Raw genomic sequence first — 19,334 nt, 5'->3', positions numbered from 1 at the left:
TCTTGGGGCTTTGTTGCTACTGGTGTAAGGGTTTTTTTTGTTCAGGTTTTCTTGTTTCCTTGTTTGGGTTTGTTTGGTTTGGGTTTTTTTTTTTCCTGTTCCTAGTTAGAGATTGCTGACTTGTTTACTCTGCACAGTTTCTTACTCCCACCATCCCCACAGAAAATTCTCATGCTGTCCTGTCATCCTCCATTGTCGCTGGAATATGATCTGATTTTCAGGTGCCTCTCTCCCCTCTCTTGCTTCTTCTACTCTACATTCAAACTGACTCAAAATAAAAGCAGCCTTTTTGTTGACAGTTGCCATGCGAAAATTATTTGGGACACAGTGAAAAGGGTATGTGTCTGTCTCAACCCAAAGATACCACCTTGCAGAGGAATGTGTGCAGTAATGTATCTATAACCGCCAGTTCAAGTTTCTCTTTTTCCAGTTTTAAAAACAGGAGTGCCATTAACACCTCTGCTCCGTGTTCAATCACAGAGCTGGATTCAAACTCATTTCTGCTTCCCCCTGGGATTTCTGATTTGCAGAGCAGCACACGTGCCCCTTAAGCAGCGGGATTTTGCGGTCTAAAGCAGCAGGTGTCGCGTTCAGAGGAAGGAGAGATGCACACGCTTCGTAACAAAGCAACGTACGAACTGCTGCCGCTCAGCAGGGGGAGAATTCGAGTTTAGCTCCGCTAGAAGCAGGGGGAGCCCGCGCAGTGTGCGCAGCGGCTGGCGGCGGCTGTGGGGCACTCACCTCAGCCCGCTGCTCGCCTCGTCATCCCAGGAGAAGGCGCCGCTGCAGATGCTGCCGAAGGAGTGGCTGGGCTTCAGCTTGGGCTCCTCACACTCCGAGGCGGGCTCCCTTTTCTTCCTCTTGCCGAAGAGCTTCTTGAAAGGCTGGAACTTGCCTGCCTTTTTCTTGTCTGCAGATGACAAGACAGAGGGCGCGGGGCTGAGGGCTCAAAGGAGCAGCGGGGTCAGAGAGCGAGGCGGCAGCGCCGCGGCGGTGCCGGGCTGCGGCTCGCTCCCGGCCGTGCCGGGCTGCAGCCCGCTCCCGGCGGTGCCGGGCTGCAGCCCCGGGCTGCGGCTCGTTCCCGGCTGTGCCGGGCTGCGGCTCGCTCCCGGCTGTGCCTGCTCCCGGCCGTGCCGGGCTGCGGCTCGCTCCCGGCCGTGCCGGGCTGCAGCTCGTTCCCGGCTGTGCCGGGCTGCAGCCCCGGGCTGCGGCTCGTTCCCGGCTGTGCCGGGCTGCAGCCCCGGGCTGCGGCTCGTTCCCGGCTGTGCCGGGCTGCAGCCTGCTCCCGGCCGTGCCGGGCTGCGGCTCGTTCCCGGCCGTGCCGGGCTGCAGCCCGCTCCCGGCGGCGCCGCACCGACACGGCGCGGGCAGCAGCGTTCAGACCGCTGCTCTCGGCTCTGAGGATCGGCAGCCAGACTTTCGGACCGGCAGAAGGGACAATTTTGCAAAGCCAGAGCATAACGCTGCAGCGGTTTTAGGGTTTAGAGCACGGTTTTGACCATTTTGGCAATAGGCGAACACCGCTTTGGTCACCTCCCTTTGGAAGGGGATGGCTCCTCTGCCTTGAATTGAAAGCAGCTGAAAGCAAACAGCTGTGTTTTAGTTAAGTGGACTCATAACTAGTTATTTACAAGTTACACAAGCCAATTTACAAAAGGATAAGTTTCTGTTGGTTTGTGTTGGGTTACTTCAATAAACACCCAGCTTTATATCAGCAAAGTCAATACATTTCTCTGACTTTTTTTTCCACAAGCAACTGAGGACAGAATTTGGCCAAGCATTTCTTCCTCGAGACACTGAAATTTTCAAAGCTGCACCAAAAAAAGCACAGCAAAACCACAAAACACACATGAAGGGAGGAACAAGAAATAAAAAAAGTTAACCAGGAAAAAGTAACCTCTTTTCTTCCACCAGTGACTGGAAAAAAATAAAGGCAGCTTCAAACTGCTATCTCCCCATCTATTAAAAAGAAGTACCATTACTTTCTTATTAACCGCTGTCAAGAGTGGGTTAATTTCTCGGGGCTGGGATGAATCAGAGAATGCATAAAACATAATAACTGTTAAAGCACTGTATGCCTCTTAGGCTTTACCTTAATTTTGCATTAAATCTACTTAAAACAAGGTAGTTGGGTTTTTTCTTTGTTTGTTTCTTTCTTTAAACCCCAGCATTCAGCCTCCTATCATAATCTAATTTGAGAAGCATCATGTTGTACTGGTGACAAATATTTTCATGAGCTAATTACGTTCCTGTACGTGCTTTTCTCGCAGGCTGTGTGCACACTGCCTCGGCGTGCTCTACTCTTCCTGAGGACTGGGGCTCAGCAGAAAGCCCTGGTTTAGTTGCAAAGTACATTCATGTAGGAACTTTTGACCAGGAAACCTGGAGTATCTTCTGTAGTGCAATAGCATTCTTTAATTCCAGCTTGGGTTTTACGCTCCACTCTGCTATACCTAAGCAGGGTAAAGCTACATCTGGGTAACCCACCTTTGTAGTCACTGGAGGAGTATCTGCAGGGTTTTCAGAGGGAAAAAATGTGCCCGAGGGTACTTTGACCTGGAAACCAGTGGTTTCCAAACTAGCATAGAACCAGAGAGCCCAAGTTGAACTCAGCGTGGCATCGAACTTGCACACAGTTCATCTATCTGTACCTGATTATGGATGAAGTAAGAAATCTCATTGAAAGTACAGTCAAAGACACAAGAGATAGTAATTCTGCACTTTCTTTACAGACCCATAAGAAGTTCACACAAATGTAATTCTTCTTCCTGGGAAGTCAGAATACACAGCATTTGTGCAAGTTCATTAAAACATCAGAGCATCCAAGTAGCAGCATAAAAATAAAAAGCTGAATTTGAACTTCAAATTCAGGCCCAGCATCAGAACTTTCCAGTCCAGAATCACTGACTCAAAATAAGCAGATGAGAAAAACAACAACTGGAACAGCAGTTTTACCAGTGTAGAAGAAAACAAAAGATATTGAAGATTACCTGTCTCCCAGCTCTGCTTTCCATAAGCATCTCCAGCCAGACCAATTGCTTGCTGCTCAGTTCTGACTTTAGATATATGTAGAATGTATTTATATGTAATAGAATGTATTCCTATATGAAACCCCTAAAAGACAGGCAGGCAATCATCCAGAGAGAGAGAGAAATTATTGCTCGTGGCCACAGCTGCTCTGACCCTTTATGCACTTCAGAAACTGACTGCAAAACACCAAAAATCAAATGGTAGAGAATACAGGACAGAAAGCATCAGTACCAGACACAAGACTGCGTGGAAGAGCTATTTGTTCAGAGTTCTCACCTCGCTTGTTTCCTCAGCTTTCTTCAAAAGGGAAAGCTGCATGATGCCAATTTTGCTGGTTAATGCAATTTACTGCATAAATCAATTCAACTACAGCATTTTTTATAAAAAACTTTCATCATGTCATTCATCCACATTACTCTTGTCCCCTCCTCTATTTGAGATCTTCAGATATAACTGTGAATTGCCTCATTGACTCTAAATCTACAGTACTGATTCACCAGCTCTGAGTCTAGTGTTGAATAAATGTAACAGGTCAAGACAGCTTTCATTTCATCAAAATAGGTGAAAACCAACACACTTATCTGCAGCCAAGATCTGCTTTTCCCCATGTGACATAACATGTCCCTTAGCTGTTTCCTTGCTGCACACCCATCATCACAGCTGTCACATTACTAAGCATGAATTCTTTAATTCAGGCTTTGTGACTCATTCCAAAGCCAAAGAACACCCTGCCCTGTACAGGCTGCACATGCTGTTCTCCATCCTGCCAGGTTTCTAAGGAGTGCCTGACTGCTAAGACGGAGTCTGTTTATGTAAATTTTTCACAAGATCTTATGGAGGAAGATGTGGGATGATATCGCACGGTGAAATGCTTCCTGAAACAGTAAAACAAGTACAAAAAGTATTCCAAACATCACCGATGCAGCAGACAATTCTCTACATAAAAGCCTTTTGAGTCTGTAATTCTCAAACACATCTCATCCCTTCTGTCCATCTCTACTGCTGAGAGAAAAAAGTGGGATAAAAAAGGATTAAAGTTGGGACATTCAACGGTGTCAACTTGCAACAAGGAGAATTGCTGGGAGAGCCAGGAAACAAGTCAGCTTACATATGCCATTTGCTTCTCTCCTTAATCACTTTAATGGAATCCTACAGAAACAGCCCCAGGAGACCGGGGGAAATAAGCAATTAAAACTTTTTTCCTGTCTATTTGACAAGTCTATCTTGCTCAAATCACTGTAAACAGTTAACAGTAAACCAGTTTTGAATCACAGAATAACATAAGGTGTGAAGGCGACAGATAAACAAGGTTGGACGCACCAGCTAGGATAACACAGCACATATGGTAGGCACTCCTTTCTCAGATACCAGAAGAGAAGCAGAGCAGACTAGAATAATCTGTAACCTGTCATATAATTTGTCAGATGCACAAAAACATGCAGTGTGTAACTTAGAGCCAGTTAAAGCGGAGAGAATTGGCATCACGTAGGCAGCACGTGGTGCCTCCACTCCCGATGAGAAAGGGGAGCAGCTTTTCCTCTTGCTGTCTCTCTTTGTGCTCTCCAAGAAGGATGAAGGTGGGTGCAATGGCCTTTATTGCCAGGAAATCAGGCACAGCGTTTGGACTCCAGCTGGCAAAGTCTTATCGACATGCCAGCTGAAAATTCCCCATAAAATAGCTTGCAGTTAAACTGCTCAATTCCATTGGGATTCCCAGGCTGTGCTGCCCTTCAAAAACAGCACAGAATCCTCAACACAAGCACAGGCCAAACAAAGACTTAACTACCATGATTATAGAGGGAAGAGATTTAAACTACTGGAAAGGGAGTGAGCAGCATAATCCAGACAACAGGCACGGGTGAGGTTATGCCACTGAATGGGATACAGGAGAGGTCAATGCCCCTGGAAATAGCTGAAAAACAGTTTTCAAGCAAAGCAAACTTAATATGAGAAACAGAAAGACTCACATAATCCTAGAAGAGACACATAAATATTTAACAGGGTGTTGATTCCTTGCAGCTTTTCCTATTTGCTGCAGTGCTGGGGGCACACACAGCGTGTGGGTGAGGAAGTTATTATGACCAAGATTTTTCAAGCCCCAGTTTTGAAATGGGATTTGTAAAGATTTCACAGAATTTTTTTGCTCATTATATGAAAAGCAGCACCTGTCTATGACACTTCTCATAGTATGAGATATTGCACAGGAGCTGTCTCCAAAATTATGCATTCTTTGTTAGTGAATTTAATGGCTATAAAATATGATGAAATAAGTTAGATTAATGAGAATATGAATTATTTAATGGAATAGACATTTCTATGATGAATTTAGGGAATGGAAATCCATATGGATGTAGCATTAAGAACTGTGTGGCAGAGAGAGGACAAGTGGGTAACTGGGCTGCAGGCTCAATGCAGCAGCCAAGGTGGAAAAGAGGACTTAAAGGTATTGTTAAGACGGTAAGTTGACTGACATTTCTCATTACATCTCTACAACAGAAAAAGGCTGCTATGGTACACATTGCCAGTATAACGTCAAAAAAAAAACACCCAAATTTCAAACTAATGGTTTGACTATTGAGGCTCTTTTTAAAATAACTCGGGATGTATCCCCTACAATAAGCACTGCCCTGTTGAGCCCTGGGATTGCTGGGCATCTGCAAAAACTTCTTTGCTTTTCAGGTCCCCACCAAAAAAGCTACCTTCCCTCCTCCTTTTCCAGTCTGATCTAATAGCATAGAGCTTCTCTGGACAAACTAGGATTGGCACTTGCTTCCACCTTTCCCACCCACTCCACATCTCAGTGCATCCATTTCTGTGAGACGCCAGAGATGTTCGTTTTTGCTGATAAATTTTCAGCGCTCCCTGGAGAAGTGTTTCCACTCCTCCAGAAAAGAGAAATAAAATTGTTTGAGATCAAGGAGGAAAAGAGCAGGCTTTGCTCTGCTTAACCATGTTCCCATATCTTAAAATAGGTGTGAGCTCCTGCACCTGTGGTAGCACATCTGATTTTACAGTGAAAATTGATTTCTGGACATTTTCTGCCTTCATGACCTGCCCTCAATCCATTGCCCTCTCTTCCACAGGTAGCTGGGGCTTATTGATGGACACAGTCCAGATATACAAAGCAGGCAGAAACACGAAAGAACCCAAGGAAACATTTAAGAGAGCACACAGGGAATAAAGACTGACATTAAAAAAAAAAAACAACAAAACTGATGCTCAGATTCAATAATGTAACTTCCAAGAATTGGGTTCACCTCTGTGAGACATTTAGTGATAGCATATAACAGTCATAAAGTTGACAGTGTGCAATAGTCCCATGCTGACAAGGATAATATCACCTGACATAACATCAATACCTGAGAAACATTAAATGAAAGCAAGATTGAGAGGTGTCGAAGGCATCAAATTGGTGTAGCCACAGTGTTCTAATGAAACACCTAGGCAAAGCAAAGGAAAAATAGTGGGCCATTGCTTACCTGTTTTTCCAAGAGTATCAGGTGATCTTACAAGAGATACTATTTCTTGCAAACCTTGTCCCAGAGAGGATGAGGTATTCTTGGATTACCTGATATAAACTAGTAATACTACCTAAAGTATCCATAACACAGCAAGAATGAATCTTACTTTCCAGAAACATCTATTTTCCCTTGCCATCTGCAGAAGCAAAAGCATTTCCACAAAAAACAGCCCATTTTGTGGTTTTTCTTCCTCCCAAAGACCATATTTTCCACAGAAGCCATACACAGATGAGACAGTCAGCTGTTAGGAGACACTTATGAATCATCATAATAGAAGTCTATTAATGTTCAAGCAGCATATAATATGCTTTATCATCCAGAGCAAGGAAAGAGCTATTTTAACACTTCTCTTGATACAACAAGGAAATACCCTCTTGAAGGTAAAAGGACTTAATCTCCACTGCATGAGGTTTGGCACAGTGCTCTTTAGAAGCAACAAAGAAATATGAATGAAGAGGAGGAGTAAATAAAATTTTTAAAATATTTGGATGACAAACATTTCTTCTTAAGAAGAAGAATTAGAGCTAAGTTGTCAGAACCCAAAATGTCCCTTGGACACTCTTGGATGCTCCAGGCCCAGGTCAGAAGCATTTGAGACCCTGGAATGCAGCCACAGACCCCTGTGGCTTTGAACCTGATCCATGGAACAATTTACCAACCTTGCAGGAAGAACAAGAAATCACAAAAGTTCAGATATTACAGTAGAAGTAGTGACAAAGTGAGAGGAAGAGTTTTTGAGTGCTGTACAGGGGGGTTTAGGCCTTGTACAGAGGGGTCTGAGTTTTGTACATGGGGGACAGACGTTCTAAGATGGAGGAACTTGGGTGTGCCCTGTCCTCTTTCCTTCTTCTTCCTAACCTCCATGTTCTTGGTGATGTTGGCACTCACAGAGTGGTTTAGAGTAGAAAGTCACTGTTCAATAGAGGTGATGGGCATTGGGGAAAAGCCATAAACATTTAACATGCAATGTATGATATAAAAGAGGGCACCAGCCCCCTGGGAGTCAGTGTGTGCCTTTGTCTGACTGCTGAACGGACTGCAGCAGCTCAGGGAGAAATCTTTTAGATAACATACAATAAACTACCTTGAGACCGGACGACTGAAGACTACTGAGTCTTTCTTTGGAGGCACAGGTTGGAGGAGAGACTTTTCCACCTTCCCGGGCTCACCCCAACCGGTATTACACTAAGTAAATATCCACTTTCAGTCTCATTTTCTATGGCAAAATTCTCCTTTCATTTCTGAGCTCCTGTTCTCCTCTTTTCCCCACCTTTTAATCAAAGACTTTCCAGCCAGTCTTTGTATTTCTGTGCCTTCTATTTTCATCAAGCCTCACAATGAGTGGTCCTAGATGTCAGAAAGCCTCTTTCATCCAACCCTGAGTTTTAACACTGACATTCTGCCTTCTTAATCCATCCCACTGCCATCCTTGGGCAGCGCCTTTGGGACAGAGAAGACACTGCCCTCCAAAAACCACAACCAGACTTGGAGCAGATAGCTCACTTTGGGAATGTGTGAGGTAGGCTGGGGATAGCGGAGACTCCCATCAGGGAACACAATATGAGAAAATTAGTATAAACGTCAGGAGCAAATCCTACTGCGGCCCAAGAGGTCCCTTCTTCCAGGGGAAAACTCCAGTTAAAGGCTACACAGTGAGTAGCCAGAGGGTGTAAAAATAGCTGGAATTCACATCTGAGGAGAGTAAGAACAGGTAGTGGAGTTCATGCCGTACGGACATTTGAGAAAGGCTTAAGTAAATGGAATAGAAGTTCCCAAGATGCTGGGCTGCATTGCAGAACACACCTGATAAGATAAAACCTGCTTATTATAGCTCTGGGTGCAGTGATGCATGTAAGACTTTTAGAAAGGAAGAGACTACAATAGCTTCTGATTCACCAACAAAATATTACGTAACAGAAGGGAGAAAGCTTTGTTTTACTAGTGCAAGGCTTACTAACTCACGTTATTAATGATGGGAGACCCTTTTGGTGTGCTGGGTTTTACCTGAGGTTTCCAGAGCTGATTTAAACACTTGATGTCAATGCAATAAAGAGATGTTGGATCATTATTTTCTTATCAGAGAAAAAAAAAAAAAAAAGGTAAAACATGGAATTCCCTCGGCAGGTTAATTTCTTACATGGGAAAACTCCTGAAAGAAGTCCTGGCCATGCTGCATGTGAAAAGATAAACTTCCCTAAGGCAAAGCTACCTCCCTGAGGCCCCATGTCAGAGCAGTCCAAAGTCCAAGGAGTACCATGTGCACTGGACAAACAGCTCCCACTGCCCCTCCCCAGCTGCCAGAGGTCATTTATACCTCCTCAAGCCTGGCAGACCGGGCTTCTCCACTCAAATCAAAATGTATAAGATCATTCTTGCAATGGATTTTGTTACATGAACAGTTTCTCATGCCTCTCCAGCTCTAAATAAATCCTGTATTGCACTGGTCAGCATTTTTATATCCCTACCACCTCCAGTTTTCCACTGGTGAGAAGAGGAGCATTTCACCACCAAAGAAACTACTATAGAAAATGTTATTTTCATGAAGAGAGCATGAAACTCAGAGACAAAACTTTTCAGTGGTAAGGCTGAAATGCTACCAGAATGCTGCTGAGTTCTATCAATAAGGAAAAGCAGAAAAGTATCCTGACCTCAAAGGATAGTCAGAGTGCTATGCCAGAAAGTCTGGATGGATGGAGGACTGGGATAACTGGGGTAGAAATGAGCTGAAGTATTATGTACAAACCCATTCCTTTAGGGCCTATTGCTGAGATGTCCCAGATCAGCTAGAAATGGGTGAGAAGACAGATGTGACCACTCCAGCTGATTACAGGATAATTGTAAGCCAGCCCTGTGGTGCTGCTGCAGAAGTTAAATTTCCTCCTTTGGAAAGGGCTCCGGGGAGTGGCAGGGGTTACTGCCCAAGCAGGGGGCTGGAGAGCCCACTAACTAACAGATCACTAGGGGCTAATAAATCAAGGCTGCAAGAAAGCAGGTGCACCCAATATGTTTTAGGTTGGGAATTGGAATTTTTTCCTTTTTTTTAAGGGGAGCAACAAACAAATACATTACTGAGTCATTATGACACAAAACAAATTCTCTCTTCAGTGTCAAATAAAGGCAATATTATTGGATAAAAATTTCATTTCATGATGCAAAACCAGATACATTATTTCTGCTTTTAATGCCTAACACAAACTGAGACCAGTGCAGACAGAGATATTCAGAGTGATATTTTTCACTTTTGCACCGTCTTAGTATAATATACTTCACAACGACAAACATATAAATTTTAAATTTGCAATTCAGATGAACTGCCAGAATATTTTAGATAGGTCAGATTAAATGGAGAGAGTCAATTTTTTGTTTTATGAATTTATTTACTCCCCAATCATAAGAGATATTAGTGGGTATTATTGAAACTATCAATATACCTCTTGAGTTAGGGCAGCTCCATGATGAAGTAAAAATACATCATAAAAAGTTCCAACATAGTTGTGAATGTAGCTCTAAATGAAGGGGAGGGAGATGAGGAGAAGGGGAAACCCCAACAATTCCTTCATGCCTTGTGTTTTCTTTCAAAGTTCCGAGAATTATAAAGCGATATGGAAAACACAGGAGTAAAAGGGGTATTATTCTAAGCAAATTACGGGCCACTCCAGCGGACATATTAATTTAATAAGTTCTTCATTAAATTTTATAGGGGTAAAGCTGAACAGAAGGCAGTAAATCTACCTCCCCTCTCCAGATTTAAGGAACTAAAATATCAGGATCATCTCTAATTTTTGCAACAAATCACAATACCCCTTTATTTGAGCAACCTGAAAACCAAGCCAAATCTGACCTCAGGCTGAATGTGTCTAAAAGAACTGAAACAACTGATCTCTGATTTCATAGAATTAAATCATGCTGTTGTTATTTGCAGCTGCGTAGCAAAATAAAGAAAATAAACAATACCTTAAGAAAAGAGCTGCATAAACCATAGCAATCACAAATTCTCCAGCAAGCTTTGGTAAAAAGCAAAGACCAAAGTCAATGTTTGCGTGGTGAAAACCAGAGCGAAGAGAAGCATGGAGCTGGGAACAGTTCTGTTTTGCTGAGTGCTTGAGGTTGTTTTAACTTCTGAAGGAAGCCAAACCTCAACTTCCTTATTCTGCTGGGCAACGTAGAGAGAAGGAATCGTGGCACTCATTCCCCAGATTGGCATATTCCCCAAGTTTCACAGGAAATAACTTCAGTCAGCAGCGCAGGGGCTGAAGAACCTGCTCTGTGTTCCTCACCAAAGCCTGGAAGCACTGTGCTCTCACATGGAACTATCTCTGCCCCTGGAGCTGTGCAAAGCTGTGGCAGGACACCTTTGGCTCCTCACTGCTCCCCCTGCGCCTTCCCGCTGCACACTTCCCTTTCCCAACCGCCTTGCCAGGCTCACTTGCTCCTTCTGACAAACAAATGCTCTGATATTGACACAAATTGTGGCCACATTAGGATTTGGGGCATCTGTCTTGACTCTGGGCAATTTCCTATTTAACGAACGTCTGGATTTTCGTTGTTTGAGCAGCTTTCACTGCATACACAGGCCCAGATTATCCTGCTCAGGAGGAGCAGAAGAACACTGAGGCATTCTCCAAGTTGTTCAGAGACAAGATTTGCCTTCTGGGCATGTCAGCAGGCGAGGATAGCCAGCCACTTGCATGTAGCCTGCAACTCCTCCTGTCCCTCTCTCATCTCCAGCATCACTGCCTCACCTTGGCACGGCACAGAGAACACCCCTGTGCTGCACTGCCACCTCTCCTGCTGGCACTCCCTTATTCCAGTCTGCACTGCATCTCCCTTTAGAGCACCAGGGTTAGATGGCCACTTACAGGTTTTTCAGAAATTGCTGGTTTTTGTAACATAGACCACTATCAGCTGAAGGGTGAAATTGGTGTCTTAATATTGACTGGAATGCTATTAGAAAAAAAAACAAAAAAACTCCACCTGAGCCAGCACTTAACCAACATTGTTACCAGCAATTTCAGAAACGAGATTTTGAGCAGTTAAACAGACCATGGAGATAAAATTGATCATCAGTATTAATCACTAATTATACTAGCATTGCACACACCTAACCTAGCTGCTCCTTACCCATCACCTGTTCCCACACAGTGAGCAGGCAACAGGCTGAGGCACAAAGGAAAATCTCAAACAACTTTTACACAGAAAGAGCAGATTAAAGACGGGACCAGGAACACGTAGCTGCTTTTCCACATCCACACCGGAGCCCTCAGCCTGGGTTGTCTTCACCACCCAGGCCAAGCACAGACAAAAGTTACAAGTAAGACATTTTTGTGATAGGAAGAGGACTGTAAATCTTCAGGTTGAAGTTCTGGCAACTTTCTCAAACACTAGATCTGCTTTAGAAAAGGACCTCATAATTGACTCAATGCCTCGTCTTGTCATCAATGTACCAAAATATACAGAATAATAAGATTGAGGTGATTGGTTTGCCTTTGCTTTCCAGAATCAAAACTAGAGTGAGACATCATTTGAAGCACTTACTGACTGGAAAACAGAGAAAACTGATGAAATTTTACCTCTTAGACCTACCTACCTATAAATATCTAAGAGATTAAAAGTGTTAAATAGTTTCTTCTGATATTTGCAAAACTTAGAATATTCACATCATAGAACATTCAAATGTATTTTGCCATCACAGTTATCCGGCTGAGTATATTATATTAAGCAGAAGCAGTGTTATTTTAAGTGTTAACCAAGTAAGATTTCTACTCCAAATAGAAATATCAAGAAAGGGCTCTTTATAAACTCGGTAACATCAAAATAGAAAAAAAAATCCATTTTACTACTGTGATGCTAAATGAAATCTCCCCCTCTCTTTTATGTTATGAGGCTAGAATAAAATTAATTGCTCATGAAGAAGCAAAATTAAAGAGGAGAAGAGAAGCAGCTATAAAGAAAAGATACTCAAGCATTTATAAACCTAAACATTTTAAAAAATACCTAAAATGATTCAAATCCAAACGGCTTTTGTACAAAAGCACAATTCTCTCTATTCCTGAACTAAGACAACCATGTATTTCCTTTTAAAACATCTTGCCTTTAGGTAGTGAGAACAAATAGAAGAAACCATTTCCTATTTTCATGCTGTTTTGGTTCCAGGCGAGGATTTGCCAGGCCAGGATGTGACTGATCACACTAATCACACATGGTCTCACTGTGCTGAGAATACAAAGCATTATCATCATCATACTGGTGAAATACAAGAAATTTAGCCGCACAAGATGAACATGATTAAACCTCACTAAAAAAGGAGACAGCACTTTCTCTGAAACATCACTTACCCACATTGGAATTTATTTACCATTTACTATGTGCCAGAACAAAGAACGGAGGGGACACAGGTGGCCAGGCAAATCACAAGGTCCCATGTGCTAGTGAGGATGGTTAAACATTACTATAGCCAAGGGAATTTAATGCGTTGTAGATTGCAGGATATGACATCAAGATGGGCCCTTGAGTGAAAACTATTCAAGTATCCAGTTTGTAAGCCTTGGAAAGACCCTGGGAGTGCAGGTTGTGTCTGTCATTCTCCTAGGGGTGCAGCAGCTGTGACAGTCCCAGGGACCAGCCAAGTGCTATGTCTCATGACGCAACATCACTCCAGAAAATGTTACTTGTTCAGGGTGTCTTTTGGCAGACCAGACACATTCCAGCTGCTCCAGTCCAGTGGCAAGACCAAGGAGCAGAAATTCTGTCCTGGATCTGACTAGTGCCAGGGTCTGTCTGTCTAGCATGGATGGAAGTTGGGGCCCATTTCAGCAGCTCTGAATACTTGTTTCCTAGCTGCTGAAGCAAATTTTGGATCCCTGCAAGCAGCTTGGTACAGGACTGGGAAGCCCTAAGGGAAGTTCACAGTGAGAGTCAGAGGAAGCCCATGTTGACCAAACTGCAATTATCTCCCCTCCTTAACTGCTTCTTTGACATGACACACTTTACACCCTGCATAAACACCCTTCCACCTGTACCCCTGCTCTACTCGTAAAACTCGAGGTCCAAGAGCACTCATTGTAAAAAATATCAGAGAGCAGATTTAGGAAAGGGCTGGGGCCAGAGGAGAGAGGTGAACGCTTACTGAGTTTTAACCCTTTTTACTTGCTTTGTATCTATTCTTAACTTACTGGACTACAAACACTCAGTAGCTGAGTCAATGTTTTTCCATCTCTATAAAGCATCACCTAGAGTTACAGTAACACATGCAGGTTTGAAAAGAATTCTAACAGTACAAATATAATAAACAAGATGAAAGTTTTTTAATGCAATCAGTTTTCATTATGTGACCAAATATCCTCAAGAGATGTTACCATCTCTCTCTGTGACATATTTTGACACTGAGATAATGCAAAGCATCTCAAAGTAAATCCAAGTTCTAATTTATGAAACCTTGCTCACATGAACATTTCTGAAAGATTTGTGAAATATGAGTATGGAAATAACCATAGCTGTTGCTTTGTCCTGTGCGCTTAGAGAAGAGGAAAAGCTACACATCTAAAAGTCCTGGGTGAAGAGAACATTCATTCCAGTGCTCTGTGTTGGCACTCTGTTAGATCCCCAGATCCTCATACCAGGTTTTCTACTGCATTTTCAGAAAAATCCTGATGCTCTAAATGACTGTGCTAATCTTGATCATTCTTCTAAAGAGCAGACTAGAACCCAAAAGCCATATGTGCAGAAACACCCACCCGGGAGAGTCAGAGGAAAGAACCATTTAATTTAGATATATGAAATGACAGTGCTGTCAACAATAGGAGGGGTAACTTTACGCAGTGTACAAGTTAAGCTTAGGCTTCTCCCACCTCTTCACCCTTCTTTTTGACTTTGAGACTAATTCCTACGTTTTATATAGAAGAAATAATAATGCCAGTTGTGGGGCAGGAATAAGTTGTAATACCAATGCAGAATATAATCTCCTCCAGGATTTTCCACCAGAGGATATGTCTCAATTGCAAGAGAAAGCACGTTCCCTCCTTTTCTTTTTCCTGCTCTTACACTGCAGATTTTTTGAAGACAAATCCTAAAATTAACGGACACACCACAACAGAAAAAAATAGAACACTCTCCAAATATTCTGGGTTTTAAATTGGCTTGATTTATCAGGTATGTCTCTATCTGATGGTAGAGATGACATATATTTCACAGGATATGGATTGTTCATACTGTGTTTGCAGAAAACATTACTCTTAACAAATGCAGTTTGTTCTGCTTTAGTTACAGTTAATACTGCACATATCTGCTCTCTGGCTGATGAACTTGCGCAAACAGTTTGAGTTTAAGAGTTTCAGACTGTAAACTGAAAATTAGCTAATGGCAACTGATCTGCTGCATCACCTGAGAAATCACCGGTTTATTGATGTTCAAACAAAGACTGAATTAAAATTAGTGCAGAAACTTACATGTACATAAACGTATCACGTACTTGCATACAGCAGGTCACTGATGAATTTGGAAAAAAAAAACTTCTGGAAGAATGCATACCTGGCATTATATAAATACATATATATGCATTCATTAACAGGAGGGTAGCTGCTACTTAATTTCAAGGTGCCGTTTCAGAAATCACAGTCAAACATGTGACTAAAAAATGTTAAAATAGTTGTACTTGGGTTTAGCAAACTGACTCCTGTAAGGGCACCACCCACATTGTATCCTAAAGCTTTGCTAAGGGTAAGGCAATCCAGATGGTATCTGGACAAACCACTTAACAAACAAGAGAAAATAAGAGAGCAGTGAGATTTTGCAGAATCAGAGATTCATTTAGGTTGGAGAGGACCTTTAAGATCCTCAAGTCTAGCCTATGGCCTAACACCACCTTGTCAACTAGACCTTGGCCCTAAGTGCCACATTCAGTCTTTTCCTTGACACCTCCAGGGTCAGTGACTCCACCACCTCCCTGAATAGCCCATTCTAATGCCCAGTCAACCCTTCTGTGAAGAACTTCTTCCTAATGTCCAGCTTAAACCTCCCCTGGTGCAACTTAAGACTGTCTTCTTGGTCTGTCACTGGTTGCCTGGAAGAAGAGAGCCACCCACACCCAGCTACAGCCTCCACTACTTTGTAATAAACAGATACTTGAATGGCTTTTAAAAATACTCTCATATTTTTACTAAGTTCTTCTAAAAGCAGAGGGAAATGTTTTCAGCAGCTTTACTTAAATAAAACCTTCTGAACAAAGTGCAAGGGGACACTGGATAGAAGCTGAAATGGGCTATCTACCTGTATCTGCTCCTCAAGGTGCCTTGGGGATCTGTACATCCATGCAACTGATAGCCAGCTGCAGGCTTTGCCAGCTGGTCAGTGTTTCAGCCTGGCAGCACTTAAGGCAGTCCACTGCTGCATGGACACCAAATGCACTTGCACATCACTGTAAAAGAGGCCAAAAGCCCATTAACCAAAGGATTTGAAATTAGCTGGGACCAAGAAAGGGGGAAGAAAGCATGGCTGTTAAAACGTGTGCAAAGTCCCAGGAAGGATCAGAAGATACAGCATTCTGTGTTGCTTCCTTATAATAATAGCAAGTGTTTACTTAAACTGTCTGTCACAAAACTTCCTGTAGAAAAGTCCTCAGAGCCCCCAGGAAACAAACTCTCTGAAAGACATGACCCTTTGCAGCCGTGGTGGAAACACAGTGCTTACAGCACAGCGGGATCCCAAGCAGCAGCTCTAAGACCCCTGCCTGGGGAGCACACACAGAGGCATCACCACCATTACTTGCTTTCTACCAGAAGCAGCCCAAACTGAAGGGGGAAGGGGGCTTACTTTGCTTTGTTTCTTTTACTGAAAACAGACTTTGTTCCAAGATCTACAGCACGGAAAACCAAGCTGGCTGTAAGCCCCTCAAGGTGTTCATGGGCAAGGGCACAGTCATCCAGGCAGCCTTGCCAAACCAGGACTTTGCTCTCCTCTGCTGGAACGGGCTCCATGCCATGGCTTGTAAGTGCCGAGGACCTGACCTCACGGAGAACAGCTGTGTCTCCCTGCCCTGCCCTCCTGGACCATGCCACCAGACTGGTAAGGTTTGTCTGTACCTGTTCCTCAGGATACCCCAAGCACCCTCTGCAGTGTCAGCCTCTTATTATCCTCAGCACCCAAGTCATCAGCTGGGGCAAGTGTAGCCACAGAGCAGCTGGTCATCCCTGCTTTGGGCTGTATTGTGAAATGGGACAGATACTCTGCTCCACAGGATAAAGAGGACACCTCCTTTAAGGAAACAGCGTTCCAGAATAAGAATTAAAGGCAGTCTGTAATGGGAGAAGAACATGACGAGATTGCATCTTTGAAATAAGATGACAAGATTTTAATCTCACTATCTAGTAAGAAACCAGTAAACAAGAGGACAAAAGTCAACTGAGTTGAGATATCTAATTAGTTCATGAAGTATAATTTTACAGGTATAGCAAAGCAAGAGGTACTAATTAGTTGAAACTCATTAAGTGTAAGTTGTTTAGTAATTTAGGAAAAATGAATTCAGACATGGCAAGGTTGGTACAGACAAGAATTCCACATAGCTGAGTGTCACATTTCCAACAGCAGCCAGTCTGCTCAAGCACCAGAGGAGTAATTTGCAATTTAGTCCTGACCCATGGGGACAGGCAGGCAGACCATGCATTCCAGCTTCTCTGAAAGAAATATTAAAGGACAAAAATAATGAATGCCTTCATTACAAATTACCAGGTGAGACAACTAGTGTCTGTCTCCACCCAATAGTTATTAAAACTTCATGTTCCATCTATAGCAAGCATTATTATCCTAAGTAGAGAGAACCTGGATAAATAGATCAGCTGTGTTCACATTCTCATCTTTTAGATTTCTGCTAATACTTATGCAGGAGTAAGATAAGTCATACTTACCTCTTTATAAAATGTATCCTTCTTAGGGAAACAGAAACAAAAAAACATCCCAGGCAAGATATTACCAAGATTTTAATTGCATAACATTTTCAAAACTTGCTCTTCACCCGGAGTAAGTTTGTTGAGCGCAAGGGAGCTCAGAAACCATTGCACATACTAGGCTAGAAAAGAGACCTAAAGAAAAGACAAAATAAAGCCCTAGCAGGAAAGCAGGTTTTGTGAACAAGACCACCAAAGCATGCAGAAATGTCATCACTCGCTTCAGCTGGAATGCTGGCAAACTGTAGATATTCTCTACCTTTCTGCTTTTAATCCCATCCATGACACACAATATTCTCAGAGGAAACATATGTAATTTAGCTAATCCTTAGTCAATTACACAAGGCAGTGATTATAGGCAAAGGTTTCCTAGAACAGCAACTTTCAGAGAAGTGTCTCAATGACAGTGGATTAGACTCAACCCCTGCAACTGTCTGCCAGGGCTTTTTAAGCCTCTGTGGTAGTGCTCTACAGAGATCCACCACAAACCCAGTATAAGGCAAGACAGCAATGCACCATTTTATTTGGGGGTAACTGTAGAGCAAATGATTCCCTATAAAAGCAGGCACTAAATTCTGGGAAAGTCTGGGCCTGGAATTTGCAGCTCAGCTATGGCTTAACTAATAATAGCTAACACAAGTGTAAAAGCCACATGAGAAACAGAGTTTCCTTCCCACAATCCACCGGTGAAGCTGCCAACAAAAAGAAAACAAAAAAAGTCTGAAAACTTCACAAAAGTAAATTCTTTTCTTTGTACTGAATGGACACGCTGTTCTCCCACTCCTTTACAAAGGAAGTTAAGAGCTTCTTTGTGTCAAACCTACTCTCTTTTTCTCAACGAAATAGAAATGAAAGAGCCATGTGAATTATTAACAGATGACAACAGAGAGCTAGCCAGGTATTTCAAACACTTGTGTCTCTTCTTCCTACATGAATTCCTCAACAGTACATACAAAGTAAGTCTTCTTACTACTTCCATCATTTAAATCTGTAATTGGAGCTGATTAAATAACTTGGGGAGAAGTAAAGGCTCTTTTTACATTCCTTTATTTCTCTTTTCTTTCCCTGGGGGCTTCATGCCTTGCTCTGAAGGGCACCTGGTGATCAAGTGAGGGTCTTTTCCCCCCTTAATGCCTTTTCAGTACCACAGGCTCACGAGGAACATCATGCAATCCGGAGGAAACAGAGACACCATTTACTTCTGAACTGGAATAGATATATAATGGGGAAATCTGAAAACAGACTAAAGCTTTAGTCATATAACAGTGTTAACCATCATGTCACAGTAAAAGCAAGCCTTGTTTATCATAAACACTTTGGATGGCCCCTTGTCCCCAGACTCTCCCCTCCCCAACCCCCCCAAACAAACAGGTGAACAGGACACCACTACATGAATCCAACGCCATTGCTTGACAGCATGCTTGCTATTTACACAGAAGTGCAAACTTAACACTGCTTCAGTCCATTCACATTTAACTTAAACAAATTCTGAGTTTGTCAAAGAATCCCTGCAAATCCAAAGCAAAAAAATAAAAATGGAATTATGTTAAGTCAGTATCAGAGCAACTGAAAGATACTTGAGAACTGATAGGAAAACCCATCAAAATTAAAACTACAGTATTAAGCTTTAAAATAACCAACTTTTTGACAAGTTTGAAAAAGAATCCAGATGACCATAAAAAAAAGCATGTATTTTTCTATTTACTTAAAAAATTAAATCCATAAATTCTAAACTTTCTTCATTTAAAAGGACCATTTCAAAAGGCATGGTAAAGCACAGCATCTGACGTAACACAAATGGAGGAGTAAAGTTTCCCACAGTGGAGCAGAAACCCCCAAGTGATAC

General features: G+C 42.6%; 1 long non-coding RNA gene across 5 annotated transcripts in view; it reads right to left on the bottom strand.

The window, feature by feature from the left end:
* Positions 1–785: 785 nt before the first annotated feature.
* Positions 786–19,334, bottom strand: part of LOC137472089 (uncharacterized) — a 91,297-nt gene continuing 72,748 nt past the window's right edge. For 2 of the 5 annotated variants that reach the window (XR_010998009.1, XR_010998012.1), the window contains one exon: positions 16,409–17,605. This is a non-coding gene — a long non-coding RNA (uncharacterized lncRNA). Of the gene's footprint in view, positions 911–6,389; positions 6,471–16,408; positions 17,606–19,334 lie in introns of those variants that run through there. The other 3 variants (XR_010998010.1, XR_010998013.1, XR_010998011.1) reach the window with 3 other exon arrangements.

This window comes from Anomalospiza imberbis, chromosome 4 (genome assembly GCF_031753505.1).
Source record: "Anomalospiza imberbis isolate Cuckoo-Finch-1a 21T00152 chromosome 4, ASM3175350v1, whole genome shotgun sequence".
NCBI lineage: Eukaryota > Metazoa > Chordata > Aves > Passeriformes > Viduidae > Anomalospiza > Anomalospiza imberbis.
Note: the sequence above shows the minus strand (reverse complement) of the source record. Positions and strands in the feature narration are given on the sequence as shown.